Genomic DNA, 20,838 nt, shown 5'->3' with positions numbered 1-20,838 from the left:
TTTCAAAGTCGGCATGTCAGAACCCTCTAAGAAACAAAGTGTGTTTAGTAGGCATCTAGACTATTACTCATTCATAGTTAAAAATAGATTCCTACACTTATTTTCAACACCTGATTTTACAATAAATCCCTGTGGAAGAAAAACAGGATGTTTACCCCAAAACTATTTGGTAGAAGCAAGGAAACCTCTGTTTGTGGGCATTTAAGTGAGCAGATGGAGAGACTGGGTAGCAGAAGAATCTGGCCAGTGAGGTTAGCAGGCTTTTCCACTGTGATTCATGGGGGTAAAAGAGCCTTGTCTTTGCCTTGGAGCTTGTCTTCACTTGAAAGAGGAGTGTAAATTTATAACATTTTCCAGAGTTGCTCAACATGTGGATACATTTAGTCCAGAATAGGATTGAAAGAAAAGCAATGGAAAAGTATTTTGAGATAGAAGTGTAAAAATGGGGGGGGGGGGGCATGTTGAAATGGGTTATTTTATACCTTTACAATTATTTTTATGATGAGAGTATAGGGGACAATGTTTTCATAATTATGAAGAATGGATTATTTTCTCGTTACCTAAAGCTTTAAAGAAATTATTGTTCTCCCTCCCTCTTTTTTTTCCTTTTTTGTTTTTCTTTCTTCTTCTTAAATAACCAGAATTTTTTAAAAGACAAATTCCAAATACATAGCATTGTGTCAATTTGTTCATGATCCACTGTAGATTTTTGTGAGGAGTTTTTCATAGGCTCTTCTCAAAAGAAAGCATAAACTTTTGACCTATTAAGGTTCTTTTAGTATGCTATGATCACTCAATCTATTTCACCATCCTGGTATTAGTTTCAATGAGATACTGATTAAGAGTTATACCAATCTGTATATGTGTTAAATAGAATTATATAGAAGAAAAGATCTTTTTATTGATTTTAATAACTTTATAAATTTATGGAAAATGGAAGGACTATTACTTACTAGCTTCCAAAATTAAACCTCACAAATGTAATATCACTTAAAACCAGCAAACTTTAATTTAACAAGTTACATTTAGTTTTATAGCAATAACAAACAAACCAATGGTAATTTGTATCTTACTATTAAATTAGAAACCAGTGATGTTTTGTAAGTGAATATATTTGTTGCTTCTTCTAATCTTTATAACAAGTAATTGCTTAACTTACAAAATGCCATAGACATGCATACAGAGCATATGACAATATCTCACAGCCATAGTTCTTCTGCATAAACTGTTTTTTTTCTGGCTCCACTAAACAGAGTGTCTTGGGTAGACCTGTTTCTGATACTCTACCGCCAATATACATCTGAATGGGTTAGGAGGTTCAGGCTGCCCAACAAACTCAAGGGACAAGGGTCATGGAAATTCTAGTTTTCCTGCAGAACTGGTAGGGCTTCTTCCTTAGGATTTTATTAGGAAACACAGAAAGGTTTATGTAAATTTAAATGATCTTGAAACAGTGAAGGGATGAGTTTATCCTATTAGGTTCTTAGCTTCTGACACCATCTACTTATTTTAGGACTGGATCTGAACTGAGCCTTCAAGGCTCTTTCTATCTCTATGTTTTCCATAAGACAGTCTATGAATAATTTCATTCATTTAGGGGAAGGAACATAAAACAATCCCTGCCTGCCCTTTGTCTTATCTTAATATGGAAACAACTGTACATCAGAGACATACTACACATGGACATGTATTAAATACTGAAAACTGAAAAGACCAAACTAACAGCATCGGATTCTCTTGTCACATGAATAAATATTTCATATATATTTATTACCCAAACTGGCAGTTTTAAGTCCATCAGCTTCTCCCAAGGGCTCAGATTTTTTCTGTCCTCCATTGTCTCTCATATGGACTCTGCAGAATTGGCAGAAAGCACACAGGAGGCACCTCCAAGCTATGACTGTGCTACAGAGAAGAGTCTTTACAACCTTCATTCACATGCTGTCACCTCTTTCTCCTAACCTCCCTGACTCCTGGCTGTATTCCAGGCTGCTTTTTGGTCCCTCCATCTCTTTGCTTGACATTTCAGGGTGGTTTTATTAAATACATTCCATGGGTTACCTGTACTCCACCAGGACTTGCAAACCGCAGCCAAGACCTGTAGTTCTATGCACAGAGACCAAGAGATAACATAGAAATGACGCTGCCCTCTACTCTTTTCCAAGCCTCGGGCTAACTCTGAACCACTTGGCCAAAGGCAGCGCCAAGAGCGGGGAATGGCACGGGAGCGACAGTCCACGTGCTGAACCTCCAGAGCTACTCGTACTCGGGCTCTGTAGATCCCAGGCGTCACAGGTTTCAGTAAAGGGATGGAGGAGGCTCAGAGTCTCTTTGTCTTCCCAGGAACAGGTTTTATTGAAGGGTAAATGGAGCGATGACAGGGGAAAGGACTGGAATAGTAAGAAAGGAGAGCAACTGAACCCTGAACAGCTCCGTGCTTCCAAATTTAAAGAGGGGAGGGTACAAACTGAAAACCAATCAGAACACAACCTGGGAGGAGATGAAGGAGGGATTTACAACACTTGGGACCAATGGGAGGAAAACATGGGTGGGATGGTGGCCACAACACCAATGGGGCCTCGAGTAGGGGATGAAAGGCATGGAAAACGCTGGAACAAAGGGCAGGATTAACAATGACTGACTGGGGCTAGGGGCAGGCTGAGGGTGATAGGCAGGGAAGGTTCAAGAACAAAGGGAGGGGTTTACTAAATTGACAACTGGGCAAAACCATTACCTGACAGTAACAGGGGGATGACAGGAATATACCATCAAATCAAACAGAATTAACAAACAGAATGCAACATAGAAAGGCCTTGTTGTGGCCCAGACTTCCGAGCATGCCAGAGGCAAGCACCGAGAACAAAAGCGAAGGATTGGAGGATGATGAGCAACAAGAAAAATAGTGGTGATAGCCCTGCAGTCATCTGGCCAGTGTAAACCATTGCATTCCTCATTGTAGTCTCACTTTTTTCTCACTTTTTTGCTCCCACTCATTTTCACTTTTTTTTATGTCATGTTAGTACTTATCATGTTATCAAGCATTCTTCCCTAATACACTATACATTTTTTATTAGTCGCACTTTGCAGTATATTTATAATTAAGAAAATCTGTATTTATAAATTGTAATAACTTACAGTAATTTATAATAATTTATAGTTTAGAACTAGTATGCATTACACTATTAAAATAGGATTACACAGAATAAACAATTGGTGTTCTGTTTGTGGGCCAACTTTGTTATTTTTTTTTAAATTTAAAATAAATGTGATCAGGAGCGAGCACATGTGTGCACTCCAAAATGGATGTTGCAGCCTATGTGCTCAAATCCTAAAATGTAATCCTGTAGTTTATTTTGGTAAGTATTACTTTTTCTGACTCCTGTAGCCAAAAATTTGACAGCTCTTTGGTCATAGATTAGGGTGTCAGTGTGCTATAGATGTCCAAAGTAATCTCCAAAGACCAGTCTGAGTAAATTTAACTACAAGTTTGGAAGATTCTTAAGCAAAGGAGCCCCTTGGAAATGGGGCCCAGCAACACATGTGGTAGCTTATAAGAGCTAAACCTGACACTTGTTATTTATGAGAAAGCTATTTATTTATTCTTTCTGTCAGACTTGTTTGTGGTTTTGTAGGTTCCTGTTTTAATAACTTTGCTTTTCTTCTCCTTTTGTCTCCCTTGGATGTGTTTTGGTAAGGTGGGGAAAGCACTGCTTTGATTTCAAACACTCTTTATAGTGTCCTTTATTCAACTCATAACGAAGCAGCAGAAGCACAAAGACCAAAATTCAAAACAATTCTCACCTAAGAATATAAGCATATTTTTATACATCTTTCTCACCCTTTCACCTCAGATAAATCAATAATTCCCAGGGTTATTCCTGGTGATTCAGCAGATTGAGTTGTTCTCTTGCAAAGTCAGCTCTTTGGACCTATGGTAAATGCAATGAAAAGCAGCAGAAGGAAGAAATGCAGTCCTACAAACTTGATATTCCATTTGACACTCATAAAGTTTACATGTATCAAATATTAAATATTTATTATTTGTAAGTTTGGGAAGAGTTGGAAAAAAGATGGGTTTTCTGTCTTTTCATGACAATGGTAACAGAAAGAAAAATGGATAATCCACAAAGCTTTGAGGAGCTCATGGCAGTATCTTCATATTTGTTTTCCCATTTCAGTCCTTCTGCTGCTCTCAAAGAAAAGTGACTTCAAAGATTGTCTTTCATTGTTTTTCTCTTTAATAAAATAATATGATATGTATCATGTCCCCACCCAGTATTTAATATAATATGTATCCTCTGTTAACTTCACAGACTGGTGTGTAGGTGTAGATCTCTTGCATAGGATATAATTTCCCTGGGTATTTTTCCCACATTTGTGATCCGGATTTCAGAATCACAGGATCACAGGATGGGTCAGCTTAGAAGGACCACTGTGGGTCCAGAGTACATGGCACAGGATTGCATCCAAACAAATGCAGTGAGGGAGACTCCACAGCCTCTGTGGGTAATCGCAGAGAAAGTCCCAGTGCTAGTCATTGCACTTTAAAGAAGTTTTTTCTCATGTTCAGGTGGAATTCCCTGTACATCAGTTTCTGCCTGTTGTCTCATGTCCTGCTGCCTCGCACCACTGAGCAGAGCCTGGTCCTTCCTCTGACCCCTCCCTGCAGGCACTGACACTAATGAGGTCCCCTCTCATCTGTCCCTTCTCGAGGCTGAGCAGGTTTGATTCTCTCAGCCTTTCCTCACAAGAGATGTTCCAGTGCTTCACCACCCTTTGCAGTTCCCTGCTGGACCCACTCCAGGAGCTCCAGGTCTCTGTTGTGCTCCAGAGACCAGAACTGAGCAGAGCCTCCAGGTGAGACCTCACTAGAGCTGAGTAGCAGGGCAGGATCACCTCCCTTGACCTTCTGGCAGTGCTCTTCCTAAGGTACCCCAGGTTCCATTGGCCTCCCTGGCCACCAGGGCATTGCTGGCTCATGGACAGCTTGTTATCCACCAGGACCCCCAGGTCCTTCTCCAAAGAGCTGCTTTCCAGCAGGTTGGGCCCCGCCTGTGCTGGTACCCAAAGTTGTTCTTCCCCAGGTGCAATTTCAAACTGCTGTTTGAAATTTTCTGTCCATTTTTCCAGCCTGTCGAGGCCCTTCTGAAGGGCTGTACAACATTCTGGGATATCATCCACTCCTCCCTTCTTATTTGCCAGAAAGAGCACTAAAAGATTAATTTGCAGAAGAAATGACACTTCTGGGAAGGTTATTGAAGAAGTGGACGACTACAGGATCTGCTAGTTCACTTTCACTCAGTCAGCCTCTTCTCCTTCCAAAGGGAAACATAAGCACTGGAGGAAAAAGCAAAAGTTTTTAAAGTTGAATTTTTCTTTCCAAGTCAAGGAGAAAACTGCTGAATGAGTGCCATGTAACTTGTCGTGGTCTTGAGTGTTCTAACACATTGCCATGGATATAGCATCATATACCAGTTTACCTCTTGAACCCGAAATTAAAAATCTCTCTTGTAGGTATCACATGGTCCACTCAGTTTACATGAATATAAAAAATAAGAGGTCTCCAACTAATTTTGATCACTGATTCATGTAACACATTCCTCCTCTGTCTCTTTCTAAAGATCACTGAAAACTTCACTTTCAACATATTAATTTGTTGTTTTGAAACAGAGAGAAAATACCATAGAGGTAACTCCAGCTGTCTCACAACTTGACAAGCCTCTAAGGAGCTTTTGAAAATCATAATTTTTTTAAGACATCTTTAAAAGCAGTTTTAAGTGTTTGCCCTAGCAGAGCAATAATGTTTATATAAAAATAGCTTGTAGGTCCAGCCATAAAGGCACCAACACCACCAGGATAGAAATACAAGTTGTGAATAAGTTGTGAAACCTTTTAACTGTTTTATTTTTTGACTAAGAAAATAATGATAATAAAAAAAAAATGTTAATTACTTCACAAGATGTGTTATTTATTTCACAAGCTTAACTCGACATGATCTCAAATCTTTCCTGTCATTATAAAAGCCCCCTGCTTGTGCAAATATGAGAACAGTGGGTTACTGAGGTACTCATCCTAAACTCATGATTCTTATTTTTAGGCTGAAAGATGATTTAAACAAAACAGCAATTTCCTTTTGCTTTACCTGTATAGGGTAATATCTAGGTTCCACAAAATTCTAGAGGAACAAGTTCAACTGTGACTGCTAAGGGTGACTGCTTGGTGCAGTCACTGGCAAAAGAACTGCCCAGGCAGCTAACATAAGGGATCTGGGAGATTCTTTGTTTCTCTAAGAGCACATGACCAAATGAACTCTTGAGTAGTCATAGAGCAGCAGACTTTATGGAGTAGGAAATATCATCATCTATCTTATCTATTTTTATAATGACTATGTTGTGGTATTTCAGGTTCCAAGTGTCTTGGTGGGCTGCAAAGCAGTACAAGGAAAATGCTGCTGATCTGCAATGCAGTTTCAGGGGATGAGGGTACTATTCCATTGATGTAACCATAACTCTGAAGGTGTTTGAAGGTTTCTGTGCAGGGAAGCTATGTTGTAGAATGTTTATTCAGTTCTGTTAAAATTGTTATTATTTAATCTCTTTGGTATGTTCCTGGTTCTCCCCCATTTACTGCTTTGATTGGTTCCATTTGTCTGTTATGTAAACCCCTCCCCGTTTTCCTGAATATTCCCTGTCAATCACCTTTACCCTGCCCCATCTCCCCATCCATCATCGTAAACCCCACCTCTCCTTCCAGCTCCTTCCATGTATATCATCCCTTCCTCTATACGTTACTGTTTGTTATGTTGTATTCCTGCCTTCTTTGTATCCCCATTGGTCCCTGACATTGTAACCTCCTCCCCTTACCCCTCCCTCCATGAGCTCCCATTGGACCCTGGACTGTGCCCACCCCTGAGATAAAACCCCATGCACAGAGGTGCTCGGGGCTCTTTTCGGTCCTGAATTCTCTCAGCCAAGAGCCTTGTGCTCATCCCCTCTCCCTAATAAACCTGTTCCTGGGAAGTACAGCCGAGTGAGTCTCCTCCATCATCCTTTTACCACCACCCACGACACCTGATCTGGCAGAGCCCGGCAGGATTCGGTGCTCTGTAGGTTCTGCAGTGGGATCGCCTTTACCCTGCAGTTCCCCACTCCTGGCGACTGCCCGTGTCGGAGGGGCACCACAGAGCTAGCCCGGAGCTCCGGTGCGGCCAAGAGCAGCGTTAAAGCTGTGTGCTCACATCATGTGTGACATCCATGCTGGAGTACGTAAAACTGTCTCAAGTCTTGGTCAGTTGCGCTGCCTTCTGGCCTGTACATTCATCTCCATTTCCTTTGATGCTGGAATTCAAGGCAAGATTTTCCAGCACAGTTTTCTAATGCCAAGGCAGTTTTGACATGCATTTCCACTCAAAAGTCCTGTTATATTGCAGAGTGGGTGGGATGTAGGGTACTGTGTTCCTGTCCCAAAGTCCATCTTGAGCTTGTTTTCCTAAAATTACCACCCCATTTTCAAGGCTGAACACCTTACCATTGGCTTCACTGTTACTAACTGCTGAGATGAAAGGCATCCCAAATGCAGAGGCAAAGTCACTATGAGAGAGTGGTTTTGGACTTGAAGTTATGAATTAATTTGGCCAGCTGTCTCCTTGCCAATGAACAGACCAATTTGTTTTCTATCAGAGACAGGGAACAGAATGGTATATTCAGCTTGTAACTCGAATATGAATTCTGCATCTGATTTAGCATTTTTTAGTAGGGATCTAATACAAATAAGACACTTTGTTTGTAACTTAGACCACATGGTTCTGCAAAACTTTTTAATACATTTGCTTTACCGGATTGGAACCAAAGCTGGTAAAGTCAACTGAAAACCTTTTAGTGAATTTAGTGGATTTTGCATTTGTCAGTTGAATGTTGAGATGTTCAGGCATGATTTTTAATACCTGTATGCATGGGGATACATGAGGCTGCAACCACTCTGTTCCTGCTCAAGGCAAAAAAGGGCAGCAGCTGGGAAACACCACTTTGTATTCTGATCTATGCACATATGTAGGAGTTTGTATCCAGCTTCCAGAGAATATGATGGTATCTGAGCTACACTGCTCTTGTGTAAGAACAAAACTCTTGTGTAATCTTAGTGAGACCAGAAACCTGATATAGACACTGTAAGAACCCATCAAATTTACTTTCTAACAAAAAGTTAAGAAGCAACAAATTATGATTTGGCTTACAAGACAGGAGAGAGGAAGCCATTGACCCAGCCCCCTAAAGGTTGCCCTATTTCTTCAGGTGCACGTGCTAAGATTATTAGGGTTTTCTAAATAGTTTTAATATCTGCACAGATATGCTGTAACAAGGATGTTAAGCCTAAGGCTGACAAAATCGGCTGTAATGTTGAAAATAAAGAGCTAAAGGGAAAAATAAAATAATGCTTGTTTTTAATTTTTAAAAAAATTTCAATAGGAATTGAAAACTTCACGTTTTTGAGAGACTTCCTTCCTATATGCCACATTTTTTTAAAATTGTTTTGAATTGCAGTACTCTGTAAGATTATCATTTCAGTGGTACTGCTGTGGCTTTGACCAGGTTTTTCTTTCAGAAACAAAGCCCTGTGTGCATGGTCTAGTGCCTGCTCTGCACAGGTATAAAAAGCATGTGGGATGTGGATACTCAATGAGTGTCACCAGGTCTGCTGTTTCATGAGGCCTGATTCCAAGAGATCCTAAAACTGCGCAAAAGTTTTTAAATTCTGTCCAGATAAAACTTCCAGAAGGAACAAGAATAGCCAGAAAAATTGTTGTGCTACATTGGATAACTGCTTCTTTCATGTTTATATTCTAGTAAGAAATGAGCTCTATCAAATATTAGATAAACTACCTTCTTTGTAGAAGGAAGTAAATACTGATTTTTACACAATTTGAAAGGGAAAATACAACAGCTTAGAGTAACCTGTCTATCTTTACCCATTTCTGTAGAGCTATTTTGGGTTTATAGTACTATTTTTCAGTTCAGGATCACTTTTCACATCAGGCTCAAGACAGAGCAGTGAGAAAGGGCATATACATAATTCTTGATCAAGTGTAACAAACCAAGCTGTATTTCTCTTATTCTAGTTACTAAAGGTCCCTCCATATAAAAGAGAAAAATCTCTAAGACACTGGGTGCAGGAAATCCAGGGATTTTATTAAGAGGAGATACCAAGTAATTTTTTGCTATGTAACTAAGCTCATTGTTTCATCTGCCATAGAAACAAATACCACCTGTATCTTTGCTTTGCAACCACATTTCCTAAGGTCACTTTGCTGCTGCCAAACATACAGAGGACCAAAAATTATATAAAAATATTAATATTTTAAAATATACATCCCATTTACATCAGCCATATTATATTCTGTAATTTATTAGGTCAGATCCTTTGTAGATTAAGGTCAGGCCAGCTCCTAGGATGCTCCATAAGCTTCAGAAAAACAGTGCCTCTCACAGTGACCAAGGGTCTGGCCCTAGCACATTACCTTATAGGAGTATGGGGAGAAGGGACAGTCTGCTCATGAAATAAGATTCCAGTGCTTTTGTAGCTTGTATTTTCCATACCCTTCTTCAAAGCTATCAAGGCTTTCTTTTTCTCACTCATCCAGGAGGAAAACAATGACTGAGTCTTCCTATTACTTAAAAGCATTCTAACATTATATTTAACATTACAAATTTTTATTTTTTTTTTTTTATTTTACATGGTGAAAGAATATGTGTGTTTTCCCTTTTTCTACCATCAGGAAAAAATATTTTCAAAAGAAAGAAATAAGCAAGTTATGCCCATAAAATCTTATCAGATCTTTAGGGACTTCCAGATGCACTCTGTTGACAGAAATAGAAGTATTTGCATCATGAGTATCATATCTGTGAGACATCACACTGTTTCTTGGATTAAGCCAATTTAAAATGTATTGAATGCTGATTTGTTGGTGTCATATTTAAATATCTTTTCTCAAGAGTACCATTCTGTATCTTCCTAGAGTTTTCTTTGATTTACTCCTATTCCTGTACCAATCCCAGAGTACCTGTACCAATTTTCTTGTTGAAAAGCAATTGGTATTGAGAGAGCACCACGTGGATCCACCTAATGTTGTCTTCTCCACATGCAGTAGAATGGCAGTTATTAAAGAGGCTCACTCTTTAAACCTCTCTGACCAATAAACTCTATGTATTTTCATCTTCTGTAAGTTTGTCAAGATCTCAGTTAACCTAGTCTATTGTGTAATGCCCATGTGGAATGTAAAATTAAGAGCTTAAAATGTTTTCATCTTCATTTTGATAGATATTATATTAATATGTACTGCTGAAATACAGTACTCTAACCTTTCCTCCCACTAGTAATCTAATGCTGACTTTATGCAGAATTTAATTCTTAAATACCTACTATTTTTTCTCTATTTTTTCTGTCCAGCACAGCCAACAAGGCACAGCAGGAATACAGTGTCTCCAGTGTTCTGTCTCTGATCTCCCCAGAACACTCTGGCTTTCGGGCTGTGGCTCTCAGAGGCACTGCAGCACCACTCACTACCAGAGTCCAGAACCCACACCAAAAAATAGCAAACTGTGCTGGAACTGTTCTCTTGGCCCCTAACTTTGAAGCACTTGTGACAGCACAGACATCAGAACCCTGCTGGCCTGTCACCTTTGAGTGCAGTAGAGCTGGTGTTGCTGTGATTGTGACAAACCATCCAGACATGCTCAGCTGCTGGTTAAAATCACATGCTGTAACCACTTCTCTTGCTATTTGCAAACCCATTGTTCATGAACTCTAGAAAAACAAAACTATAAATTGGTTTAGGTGATAAAAACAGTGCTTAGTTTTCTTCATATGAAGAAGAAGGATTTTAAAAACAAATGGGACTTAGAAATGCAACCATACTCTGGTGGCTTGGCCTAGGGATTCTTTAAACACTTATGAATAGCTAGCCATGTTATAAACAATTAAATTCCCCACCCATGTTGTATGTACACAAGATAGTTTGAATGTCATACAGAGCTCTTTGGAACAAAATGTAAACAGACCTTTTCAGCTGCAGTGGGAGTCTCAGAAATCAAATGTCAAAGTGCAGGCCTGTGAAAGCTGTAGGGGATCACTGGGGTTTGTTCGTCAGCTGGTGTGACCTGCTGTCTGAAAACTAAATTGACACTGCTCCAACTTAGTGGGTGAAGAAAATAAAAATACCTTCATTCTCCCCACACTACGAGAAGCAAAGGGGTGACTTAGAAAAAGGATAGCAGTAGAACAGAGAAAAATTAGTGCCTCCCATTCCTGTAGAAGCCAGCCGCTGTCGGGGGACTGACAGTAAAAGGGCAGGCGACAGTGCGGTGCAATTCTGTAGGCTAGTGATATCAGCTTTTCCAAAGCAAACGAAGGGGCAAGAGGTAAGGATAAAGCCTAAACTTTGACCACCACACAAAGTGATGCTGTTCTTTCCATTCATCTCAGCTTAGACTGGAAATTTACAATCCAGCCCTAAGGGACTGCTCTCTTGTCTAAGATTTGGTGGGTCACTTGGGATCTGGGCAGGCTAGGTCCACGGCCCAAGGCCAGTTATATGAGGTTCAGTAAACCAAGTCTTGCCCTTGGGTAACAACAGCCCCGGAAAGTGCTAAATGCTGAGGTAAGAGTGGCTGGAAAGCTGCTGGGTGGAAAAAGACCTTGGAGTGCTGGTAAACGGCAGCTGAACATGAGCCAGGGTGATGTGCCAGATGGCCAGAAATGCCAAGGACATCCCGGCCTGCATCAGAAATAGTGCAGCCAGCAGGGCCAGGGCAGGGATTATACCCCTGTACTGGGCACTGGTGAGGCCACACCTCGAGTGCTGTGTCCAGTTCTGGACCCCTCAGGTCAAGAAAGATGCTGAGGTGCTGGAGAGTGTCCAGAGAAGAGCAGTGGGGCTGGGGAAGGGTCTGGAGCACAAAAGGGTCTTTTGAGAAGCAACTAAGGGAGCTGGGGTTGTTTAGCCTGGAGGAGGAGAAAAGGGGAGAGCTTATCAGTCTCTACAACCTCCTGAAAGGGGGTTATAGCCAGGTGGGGATCAGCCTTTTATTCCAGGAAACCAGTGACAGGAGAAGAGGAAATGGCTTTGAGCTGTGCCAGAGGATTTTCAGGTCAGACATCAGAAGAATTTCATCACTGAAACAGTATTAAGCATTGGAACAGGCTGCTCTGGTTGGTGGTGGAGTCACCATCTCTGAAAGTCTTCAAGAAACATGTGACTGTGCACCTGAGGACAGGGTTAATGGTGAACATTGTGATGGTGCTCAACTGGACTTGATCTTAAAGATCTTTTCCAACGTCAGTAATTTTATAATTCTATGAGTGAGAGTCTACCTTGGAAGATGTTAGGATACAAAGGCTTTTACAGAGGAAAACTTTGGTGAAATAAGTTCCAGAAAAAATCTTGCACAAAAATGGAAAATGAGTGGATCATTAGAAAATTGAAGGACAGCTACAGGTTATAATCTGGAAATTGCTTTTCCAGAGCACTTTTTGGAAACAAAGGGAATGAGACCTTCAGCTGACTCCTATCTGTGTAAATAAATTAAAGGAAGGTTACAGTCCTCCATGCCTGGCACTATCTGGTAGGTACAGCTGATGTTGTCCTTCCTGACCTCCACGCTGCAGTGCAGCAGCCTAGTCTGAGGTACAAAACTATTTTTGTGATGGTTGCTCCCATGCAATTGGACAGAGAAAGGATGGTCAAAGATGGGGTAGTGCAGCTAAATTTTTCCCCTTTTGAAATGAACAAAGCCGTTCTACACTAAATTGTGTATGAAAATGACATCCATGCATAATCAAGGTAATGGCATACCAACATAAATCACTAGGAGGAAGGAACAACAACAAAAAATTATTAGTGATGGCTGCATGCAAGAAAGGGGTAATAGCATTCACAACACCAGAATATGGCTATATCATCCAGAGAGTAAAAAAATGCTTCATCAGAGATGAGTGCAAGAGTGTTTAGTACAGCCTTGACTATAAACAGATAAACTGCACAAATACAGAAGATAAAAGAAAAGAAAAAAGCAACTAAAAGAGAAGACAAAAATTGCTTTGTTTGCAAGGCAAAGATAAAAGTACATGGATACAGGCCTGAAATGGGTTTAGAATAATGACAAACAGGGAGATTTGAGATGCACACTCCAAAAGAGGATGTATCTTGATAGAGAGAGAAAGTGAGTGTCAGGGAGAAGAGCCAGTGAAGAGGAAAGGGTAAAAAACTAGAGCCAAGCATGTAAGTGTGCAGGGTATGTAAGATCAGAGACATGAAATAAGTCTATGGAGAGTGCTAAAGATAGCAAGTCAAAGATGAAGATAAAGGAACCAGCTCTAAACTGCAGCTCTATTGAAAAGCTATAGGAGCTCTGAATCCCTCAATTTTTTGAGGGAAACAGTTGGGGTAACAATTTCTGCATTATAAAACTTGAGCTCCAGGAGTTACACAATCATATGAATGAAGGATTTAATTTTAAAACTCAGGTTTTTTGTAGTTTAAATTGGAGGAAAAAATAAGTGTTCAGCATAAATCCTAAAAAAATCCAACAGCAGACAGCAATCAGTGGGAAGGAAATTTATTCAGCTGGGTATTTTTACATGATTATAAAGCAAATGATATTATTTCTGAACATTCACAGACTTACCTATTCCCCAGTGCCTCTCTGAGGACAGGAGTTCAGGGGATTCTTCAGTCCTGTTTCCTACCCCCGCACAACCCAATGATGACTGCTTGCTTGACATAGGTGTTACGATGGAAAATACATTGGAAGCATAAAATACATATTCCAAAAGAATTATCCTGAAAAAAAACTTGCAGAATCACTGAATGGTTTGAGCTGGAATGGACCTTTAAATGTCATCTAGTCAAACCTCCATAAGCAGGGACATTCTCCACTTGACCATTTTGCTCAGAGCTCCATACAACCAAACTTGATTGTTTCTGTGGATAGGGCATCCCCAGCTACTCTGGGTCACCTGTCTCAGTGTTTCACCACCCTCAGCATGAAAAATTTCCTCCTTATATCTAGTCTGAATTAACCCTCTTTCACTTTAAAACCACTAGCCCTTTTCCTATCTTTACAGGCAGTCCTACTTGAAAAAAACCCTCTTCAAAGGAGATAGCCACGTACAAACTTATATTCCTGGGGTTATCCCAGGAACATCTTTTTGCATTTGAGAAGAGTGTATGCTATAACAGAACACACACAACCACACTCCCTCACATGCCTTTGAAGTAAGGGAATGTGAAATGAAGGGTTCTGCAGGTGTTGGGATTTCCCTTATCCAGTACAACTTAGCACTTAACAACAAGAGAAGCCTTCCTTATATTGGAGGTGCTTGTGTAGCACCTCCAATAATAAATAAAATAATCCAAAAAATGAGAATGAGTGATGAAGAAACAGGACACCCTAGGGCTGTGCTGAGCTCATCCAAGGTGGCCCTGGAGCTGGAATGCCCTGTCTGGCACCCGTACAGCCAAATGTGACTGTACTAACTCTGCTTTCGCTCACATGGCCAAATGACAGCAAAACCCTGAAAAATTACTCCCATTCTGTGAGGAAATGAGAAGATAACCTGAGGTATCTGCAGCAACTGGCAACTCCATTTGCTTTTCACTGTATTCCAGGATAACAGTCTTATTTTCTACTTGGCTACCAGTGTCAATCAGCTACTAATAAAAAATCAAAATAAGGTCCAGACTTGTGATTTCATGCTGTGACAGTGCAAAGCTTGCAAGCTAATACCTGAAAGCAAGTGACATGTTATCCCAGGGGAAATTTGGATTCTCCTGTGCACCAGAGAATCAGTACTGACTTCTTGGCTGTAGCAGACTGTAAAGAACATTTGGGTGGAACATACGGAGACAGACTGCGATTTTCTATCAGCAAGTTGAAGTTCAGGGGCAGGGTGTTGAAGAGCAGAGAAATGAGCAAGAGCACATACCCTTTATGCTGTGGCCTAAGCCTGGTGCAGACCCTGGCATAGTATGGTGGGAAGGACACTGGAGCAGGCTGGAAAGCCAGGATTGATGGCTACCTCATCTCTTTACTAGGGCAAAACTAGGAGGAGGTGAAACACAGAACAGTGTGGTTTGTGAAGGACTGAGTCAGACGGTAATTTTAATTACATATATATTGATATAATAAATAATTATAATAATACCTATAATAATAGGGGTGGGGGGGTGTGTGTGTGCGTGCGTGCGTGTGTGTGTGTATAAAATTAGTCCATTGGTAATCCCAGTGTCTTTCTGTGAGTGTTGAGGCTGGGACAGTGAGTTTAAGCATAGCACATCTCTGGCAGACTGTTATCACCAGCCTTGTCTGGCTGCTTTTGGTCATCTGAGGCATGTCCTTAGTGCACCCAGCTGAAACAAGTGGCTCCTCCGGATGAAAACTATCATGTAAGGTCAATTCCAAATCTTTAGCTATGAAACTGGAACAGGATGAGACTGACTTACCGTATTGGACATTAGAGCTGAGCTTCTAGGCTTACCAAGATTAGTATCTGCTCTGTATCCAGCACAAGGGGACAGAGTTTGTCTGGAGCATGAGTTCTTTTCACCTCAGGAAAATCTGCAGAAAATCAGACACAGTGCAGGGAAGTAATGGCCTTGAAGGAGGAAAGAGCAGATATGTGTTAGACCTCAGAGCTCTGACACGTGAGTGACACAGCTACAACTGCGGCAGCCTGGGACATGTAGAAGAGCAGCAGAAGGTCCTGGTACTTCCCTGAGGAACATTTAGGAAAAAAAAAAATTGTAGGGTGAATATTTTAATCTACCTCCCCTGGATGTGCAGAAGTCCTATTCAGTGGTTTATTAAACATTACAGTGAACTGGACAAATCCATTTTAGTTCTTGTTTGCACTATGGCAAAAATCAGTGTATCTTCAGGTTAATACAGCATAGCACAGATGTATAGTCTGTTTCTGTTCCTGCTTTGCAAAATGCAGAAAATATATGACATGAAATAATATTGTGCAGATGGAGAGATACACTGGAGTTTATTCTTCTTTATAGACACTCAGTTTTTCTTCAAAGAGCTGCCTCAGCTTCATTCTAAAATTCCAAAGTCAAGTAGATGAATTAGTGGAGGAGAAGTTTCCTGCATTTCCTAATTTAAAGAGTCCCATCCACCCTTGGGAAAATACCAATTTTGAAAAAATATTTCCATTTTTCAAAACAACATTTTGAAACTAACCAAAGTTCCTTTTTCAAAATGTCAGTGCTTAGTTTCAAATTTCTGGTTTAACTCAGACTTAATTTTCTCTAATGCAACAAGGAAGTTCCTAGAGAGAAAATGTAAATCTTTTCTTGATGTTTGATTTTAGAGAAATCTGCAAAAGAGTAAACTCCAAGGATGATTTACAGTTCAAGAACACAAATTATTTTCTATGGAATATATAATGATTTGTTTTCCTGTTAAAATGTGTGTCCTTGTTATTTCTTTTTGCCTTCTCAACATTTCTGTCACATAGCTTCAAGTTAATAATAATCCAGCCTCATAAACAAGCAAAAATTTAGACTAAAGCCAGTGGGAAGTTTGCCATCAGTGTTGATAAGGACAAGGTGCAGCCTCAAGTTCATTACCTCTATAATTTTATGTTACCAGTGTGTTTTGTCTGACTGCATATAACCTGATTCACAACTGATGCTAGATATTCAGATTCCACCATTCTCTTAAATTCAGGCCATCAGACTGTGACTTCATCAGTGAAAAGCTACTCACGTTGTGTCCAGAATTAAATACAGAAAAATCTGTGTATTTTATTAGGAATTAATCAGAAGAGCAAGCCTAGGAATATGATCTATTTCTTTGTTTTTCTGCAGTGTTTATATTATTGTTCTCTGTTTCTCTGTTTTCCCGCTGCAGAAATAAACCCTTTTATTTTTATCTTAGAGGTATTCATGTAATAAAAGTCTAATTTTTTTTGTATAATCAGTTGCCATTTCTCTTGTTGCATGGTATTTTATATGTTAGATTCTCCAATTCATATAGGAGGTAAGACAAAGACAAAAGAGTGAACCCTATCCACAGAGAAACTTTTTCATTGAGTGCAAAGCACCATGAAGCTATGGGGGTGTAATTGTATAAATAATTTAAAAGGCAAAGAAAATAGATGTGGAATGCAATTGCTGAATGTACACTTTTTGTCAGATGTTTAATATTTTTTGTCAAGGGAATGAAGTTACTTTTATTCTACACCCAAGCTGATAAAAATACACACACAGACACACAGAGACACAGAGACATACACACACACACAGACACAGAGACACACACAGACACAGACACACACAAACAGTCTCTTTCAAACACAAAGAACAGCATATGATAGCAATAAAAGACAAAAGTACTTTCTTGCATTAATTGTACTGGCTCCATCTGACTGACCCTATCTTTGGTCAGTGTCTTTGTCAGTGAATCAATGTTATATTCTCTAAATTTCTAGTAACTTAAATATGCTAAGCTAGCAGGTAATGATACTGATGGAATATGTATGTGAAAAGAAGCTTCAGTACTCTGGGGAAAAATCTCCCTCTTCTTTACTCACTGCTTTCCTAAAGATACCAGACATGAGTCTGGGGCTGCATCCCTGTCCTGCAGCAGAAGGTTCCTGCCCTTCTGTACACAGATACTACGATCATGAATATGTTGCTGTTTGCATCTGTTTCTGTGCTGCAATGATCAGCAACAAAGAAAAATCTGAGTGTAAACCCATGCATATGGAAATGGAAGTTTCTGTCACAGATCAGGAATGCAGATGGGGTTTTGGACATGGAAAATGTTTTGCCTAGAGGAGCCCAGCTGTTACAGAGGAGCAAAGATACGGCATGGTCACACCGTACCCGGACTCAAAGAGGTCCTGCTGCCCTGATTTGTCCACACACAGATGGTCTTCAGCCAAGCTTGTGCAAATTTCTCTGTGTAATGCAGGTATTTCAGCCAAGGATAGGCATGTTAAAGTAGTTCTCATTTACTAGGACAGCAGACTGTTTACAGCAAAGCAGCGCTAAGCACAATTTTACTGCACTGGTTTAAGATCACAGTGTGAAGAAGGCTGCCAGGAGGGTCACTGAAGGGAATTGCATTATTTTGGTTATCTCATGTTAATTCCCCTGTGGGTGCTCATCTCATTTACTCCCTGTGGAGGAAACAGCACATTGGCAGGTTATCCCCTCATCACTGCAATGTAACCTCAAAGAAACCTGATGGCACTCAGCTGGATGTGCTGAGACCATAACCAGAAGACATCTCACAACCTCCCACCCAGCCCCCAGTCTAGCTTTGGCAGAAAAAAGTGAAGTATGACTGATTGTCATGTGGAAAGCGACCATCAAATAATAAGAGGTATTTAATGGCATTTGTTCTGAAGGTAACTCTGAAGTCTTCAGTCTCAGATTTATGCCCAGATTCAGATTAAAAAAACATCTCCTTTCTTAAAGTTTTTACAGCAGTTGTGTAGAGGAAAAAGAGATTTGTGTGGGGTATATGAGGAAACCTGCTGTTATTATATATGGGCATTATAGTATACCCCTGCACATCCCATGGATCAGTTTTCTTTGTGAAAAGTACTTCTGAGCAGCCCTATAACCTCCATCACACCAGAGCTGACTTCTCAGAAATCTCTGCACAGACATTACTAGATAACCCTTTCTCCTGTAGCACAGGGCCTACTACAGAAGGATGGAAAGCTGTGCTGTATCCAATTTACCATCTGGTAAATAGGACAGACACATATTCTTCCTGTGGCAGAACACTTGCAGTAATACATTTTCAGGGGAACTGCTTGGACTGAACAGGTCTTTGCATGACAAGCAGTTAGAAGATTCAGTCCCTGTGTTCAAGAGCTAAGTTTTGTTCTTGGTCTGAGTTTCCATGCCCTGGTCCCCTTTCCACTGTTGTCTATGGTTGGTAAAGTGCTCGGTGCTGTTCTATTAAACAGCTCCTGCACACAGCCTGACTTTGTATTCCACATATCCATAGACATTGCCTGATGAGAGGGGGCTTTGTGCTGCCAAGAGCTGCTGGTTGGAAAAATACTCCTGATTATGTATAGTGCTATTGTTGCTCAATACCACTGCTTAATCAGCAAAACTGCATCCTAACTTCTGCTACAACATTCAAGGAAAATGTGTATGTCAGCAAGGGATCCTGGGCAATAAACCCTCAATGGCCCAAGAGCTGGTGAGCAACAGAATCAAGATGTACAAGATGTACACCCCCTTCAAAAAGGCACACGAGAATATTTAGAAGAACTGAGAGTTTTCATTTCCTTTTCTGTGAACTTCATATCAGGTGCTGAGGAGGCACTCACCTAATGCACTTCAATGCTAATTCAGCCTGTTGAAGTCACTCTTCCATGGCAGATGAGAAAAAGACAGCAGCTGACAACAGCAATGGGCTGGGAAAGGCATTGAGAGGCCAAAAGAAGCACAAAGATAGAGAAGCTGTGAAGTAAGATCTGAGCCTTGATCTTATTTCAAAGTGGAGGTTAGGTATTTAAAATTGAAAGTAGTGATGAACAATAAGGAACCTTTGGAAGAGGGGTTAGGTTTAGCAACAAATGATCACAAGTGGAGAATCTATACCAGTAAAACTAGAAGTCACTGAGAGTCCTTTCCCCAGATAAACTAACAATTGATCTGATCTTCTTTTTTCTTTAGGAGTACCTAATATTCAACCCTTATTGTAAATATTACCATACCACACTGAGAGCCCTATGCTCCAGAGGCATAAAATCAATTCCACAGTGCAGCTTCTATTGAAAATAAGTAAGATCCTAGCCTTTGCAGCAAGAAGGAAAGCCTATAAAAGTGAAGGTAACTAGTACAAGTAGCTGGAATATATGGTAATGAAGCTCATGAGCTACCCCTGTATTTCAGTGACAGTCTTACTTCAGCACACTGCATGTCTCAGGGAAAGCACCTATGGTATTGTAGGACAAAAAAGGGTGCAAAAGGGCCCTGGAACAGGCTCACAGGACTGAGAGGGGCGTTCTCTATCATTCTTATGAGTATTAAAGGCAACCATGGAAGAAAATCTCAATGTGATGACACCAATATCCTTTGGGAACCAGGAAGAACAAGCTACCAAGAGCCTAGCTCTGCCTATCAGCATCAGAGATGATAGATATAGGGTCAGTTCATTGAAAGAAAGGGAATTGTTATACACATTATATTGTGTTTAGAAGAACCTTTCTACTTGGTCTGATTTGGCAGTAGAAGGAAACTCCCTCAGATCAGTTTCACACCATCTTCATAGAGCTGTTTCATGCTCAGTGCCTACCTGCAATGTCACTGGAATATTTTGGACACGCTCTCATGCTGCATTACCATTTGACAGTCCCCAGCTTTTAGGCCACCCTCAGTGACCCTGAAAGTGTTTTACTAGGAAGGGGTTGCACCCACATAGGTGGTGAGAGAACTGAGCTATGGAGAAATGACCTGGAGCCCTCCCAGCCTTGGGCAGGGTCAAAATTGCTTGGTGGAATCCAGATCTCTGGGGTCTTCTAGGACTGGAGGGTGCTTCTGTTCCATCTGTACCACTGAAGTGGTTTAAGACATCATAAAGGCCACCTCTGAATGTTTCCTGTGTTACAGAGTTCCTCATCCTTAAAATAGGAGATCTAAAGGCAGAACAGGCACTGGAAGGTTTGAATATAAGCACTTGGGTTAAAACAAGCATTTGCCTGTAGCTTAGTGGGAAGATTCCAGTACCTGAAAAACTGCCACATCTGATCTTCAGTTAGTTTTTCTGATCCTATGTGTGTGCCTTTTCCTGTCTTCTTATTCCTTTAGAA

This window comes from Parus major, chromosome Z, assembly GCF_001522545.3.
Source record: "Parus major isolate Abel chromosome Z, Parus_major1.1, whole genome shotgun sequence".
In the NCBI taxonomy this organism is placed as follows: domain Eukaryota; kingdom Metazoa; phylum Chordata; class Aves; order Passeriformes; family Paridae; genus Parus; species Parus major.
Note: the sequence above shows the minus strand (reverse complement) of the source record.